Raw genomic sequence first — 3913 nt, 5'->3', positions numbered from 1 at the left:
CGATCATAGCATATGCCTTTGGGCAGACTGTTTATGGGCTCCCTGATAGGCGGAGTTGCCCCATATAAGTGCATGGTACATACAGACTGTTGCATGATTGATAATGTGACTCATGCACTTGCATTTGTGTGATTATAGTTACTATATGCCCTAGCGACATCAGGGCCATGGCCTCCACAGATACATCGTGGATGGCAGGATTGGAGACCGAAAATATTTGATTCTAGCATACGGGCACCATAGATGTCCCTGGGTGAAAATCCCTAAACCCGATGGTACCAGAGGATGACTCCAATGTCGAGACCGAGTGGATATATGAGCGCACGAGGGCCGAATACCAGAGGCCGCGTCTCCCACCGTGTCGTGGTCGGTTGGAAAGGAGTGTGGCCTTACTCGCCCGAGGGTAGGGGGCAATACTAGGCCGAGTTTGACCAGGCTCGCGAATGGGTCCGCTATCGACGTGCTGGATAGGTATTGGCAAACTATTGGTCGGCGGATAGTGAGGTTTCTTACGCTCATTTGGGCTTGCGGCTAGGAGAGCGACAGTGCCATTTGGAGTGTATTGAACCCGGTGATTATCCAGAATGAAAAGCTGTACTGATACATGTTGAGAATTGGCATGCTTGAGTTGCATCTCGCATCGCATGGCCGTGTATGGCCGATAGCATTCATATCTTGCACCGCATAGCCTTGGTACGGTTAATTGCATTCATGTGCTCATCACCATGTTTCCGCATCACTCTGACCTTGCATTTTGAGCACGTTTATATTGCGCACACACTTACACCACCCTCTAAGCTTTCCATAAGCTTATGCACGATTGATGCGTGCGGGTGACGCCAGACGCAATCGCAACCATAGTCTCGCCGTAGTTGGACCGTGCAGACGAGCTTCTAGAGTTTTGTTTCTTTTATCACATTGTATTTTCCTTTTCTATCGCATTGTACTCAAAAGTTTTTGATCTTAGTGGATTTTGTGGTGGTGTTCTTGTGGTTATTGTTTGTGGGTTATGCTTTTGTTATGCTCATTATGAATCGGTGATGACTTGAAATCCTCCTTATAGTATTCCAGGATCGGAACCTGGTGAATGGGTGCCGGGATCCGAAAATGGGGTTCTACGGAGGTTGTCGGTGCCGGATTCGGCGATCGGGAATTTTCTCACCCATTGACTGTCGGATATAGGGTAAATGATACCCACATCCAATAACTTAAGTACTTCTCCCTTAACCACCTCTTTTATGTTTGGATTTAATCGACGTTGTAGTTGTTGGGAGGTTTTCGCATTATCCTCAAGATGAATGAGGTGAGTACAAATCAAAGGGTCAATTCCCTTGAGGTCCACAATCGACCATCCAAGGGCTCCTTTATGCTCAATGAGAGTGAAAATAAGCACACTCTCCTGTTCTTTCTCAAGGTGGGATGAAATCAGCACCGGGTATGTCCCATCTTAACCTAAATAGACATATTTAAGATCAACGGATAAGGGTTTTAGGTCAAGGTTCAGTGCCTTGAGGCTAGACGGTAGATGTACTACATCGGTTTGGGGTAAGATTTCAAATTGTGGCCTCCACTGGTTAACTTCAAGTACCGGCACATCATCAAGCATAACATCCACTCCTTATTCGTGTCATCATCTAAATTAGGGGAGTGGGCTAAGCAAGTTTCTAGAGTGTCAGAGTATAAAGTCAAAAGTGCTCTATCTTCCACGAAAGAATCTATCAAGTTAATGTCATAGATATCATTAACATCCTCTGATTGTTTGCTCATGTTGAAAAAGATATTGAACTCCAATGTTATATTTCTAAATGATAAATTTATAATTTCATACCTGCAATTAATGATTGCATTTAATATAGCAAGGAATGGGTGACCAAGAATGACGGGAATTTGGGTGCTCATATCTACGATGGGTTAAGTGTCCAGGATAATAAAGTCTATTGGATAGTAGAATTTATCAACCTGTACTAACACATCCTCAATCATCCCTCTCGGTACACGAACTGAACGATCGACAAGTTATAATGTGATCTGGGTGAGTTTTAATTCACCTAAACTCAATTGTTCGTATATCGAGAAAGTAATTAAATTAACAATCGCTCCTAAGTCAAGGAGTGCATGCTCAATCTGGTAATTCTCGATTATACAAGTAATAGTTGAGATACTAGGATCTTTATATTTTTGTGGCACATCTTGCTTGAGGATGGCACTCACTTTTTTTATCAGAAAAATTTTCTTTTGAATGTTTTGTCATCTTTTAGTAGTGTATAGATCTTCAGAAATTTGGCATATGAAGGGATTTGTTTAATGGCATCCAGTAGAGGAATGTTGACCTTCACTTGTTTTAGCACCTCCAGAATAGCCTAAGAATTAGATAGAGGTTTTGGTGCAATCAACTGTTGAGGGAATGGCGCAATTGGCTTACTTTGAGGTTCTGTTTCTAACCCATGTGGAGTAATGTCAGGTCTATCATTCTCATCTATTTTCGGGTCCTTAGGTTTTTCAACCCTCACCGAAATAGATTTGTCAATTGTCTTCCCTCTCCTAAGAGTGATGATAGACTTAGTCTGCTCCATTTGATTTGAAGAGCTTAGGTCACTAATTTCATATTGCTATTTTGGGTCGGGGAGAGCTAAGCCGGAAGGATCCCTTTCTCCCCAATCGAATTTTTTGGTTCAAGCCCATGTATGGCCTTTGTAAGGTCTTGAAAGGCTTGCAGCATACCCTAATTAAAAAGCTCTTAGTTTTGTATATGTTTTAAGACCGGATCCTCTTGAAGTTTCCTTTGATTGAGAAATTGGTTAAGGATCCCTTGAGGAGTAGCCGTTTGTCCATTCCTCCAACTGAAATTTAGATGGTTCCTCCAACTTGAGTTATATGTATTTGAGGTAGGTCCACTGAAAGCTCTTTAGTAGTTGTTCATTGAATTCGATTGCTCATTCAATATCTCTTGAAAAGCAGGAATTGTTGGACAATTTTCGGTTGTATGTATGTTACAAGAGCAAATACCATAAACAACTTTCGCAACCATTTCGGGTTCTGCCTTCTTAAGTTCTATGGCCTCAACTTTTCTTGTGAGTTTGAAAAATCTTGCATTTATATCATCTTCCTCTTTTAAGACATAAATTTCTCCCCTTTCCTTTGGTCGAGTAAGCTTAAAAGTAGTGATTCTTGAGGATATATCCCATGATTGTGCGTTCTCAACAAGTTTATCAAAATAATCCCACGCATCATCGGCTTCCTTGTTCATGAATTCCCCATTACACATCATCTCCACAAATTCACGCATGGATGAGGTCAATCCCTCATAAAAAAAAGCTTGTTATACGTTATGTTTCGTAGCCGTGCTGTGGACATGAATTTATGAGATCCTTAAATCGCTCCCAACACTAGAAGAAGGTCCCATCCTCTTTTTGAGCAAAATTCATGATTTCTTTCCTTAAGGTATTTGTTTTATGATAGGGGAAGAACTTTTTAAGGAACTCCCTTGTCATCTCAGCCCATGTGCCAATGGACCGTTGTCTTAAGGAATGTAACCACGACTTAGCCTTCTCTTTCAAAGAGAAAGGAAACAACTTCAGTCTAACTGTGTCCTCAAACACGTTTGGGAAATGCAATGTAGATATAATCTCATCGAACTCTTTCATATGCAAGTATGGACTTTTAGATTCTAGTCCATGAAAGTTAGGAAGGAGTTGAAATACCCCTAGTTTAATATCCACAGTTCATGCATTCAATGGGAATATCATGCAGAAAGGTGTACTCACCCTCGCCGGTTGTAAATAATCTCGTAGAGTATGAGGTGGGGGTGCATGATGCACCTCATTCTCATCCCGAACATACTCAACTGGAGGTTGAAGTTGATTTGCAGCCATAAATTATACTGACTTGGAGGATCTCAAGTGATGTCTAATCC

The 3913-nt window shown here is 41.5% G+C and overlaps 1 non-coding gene across 1 annotated transcript; it reads left to right on the top strand.

Annotated features, from left to right (window-relative positions):
* Nucleotides 1-3336: 3336 nt before the first annotated feature.
* Nucleotides 3337-3444, top strand: LOC131232070 (small nucleolar RNA R71). The gene has a single exon (XR_009164674.1). It is a non-coding gene; the product is annotated as a small nucleolar RNA R71 (small nucleolar RNA).
* Nucleotides 3445-3913: the final 469 nt, after the last annotated feature.

This window comes from Magnolia sinica, chromosome 17, assembly GCF_029962835.1.
Source record: "Magnolia sinica isolate HGM2019 chromosome 17, MsV1, whole genome shotgun sequence".
NCBI classification, from domain to species: Eukaryota; Viridiplantae; Streptophyta; class Magnoliopsida; order Magnoliales; family Magnoliaceae; genus Magnolia; species Magnolia sinica.
The sequence above is the reverse complement of the archived record's forward strand: the minus strand, read 5'-3'. Positions and strand labels throughout refer to the sequence as shown.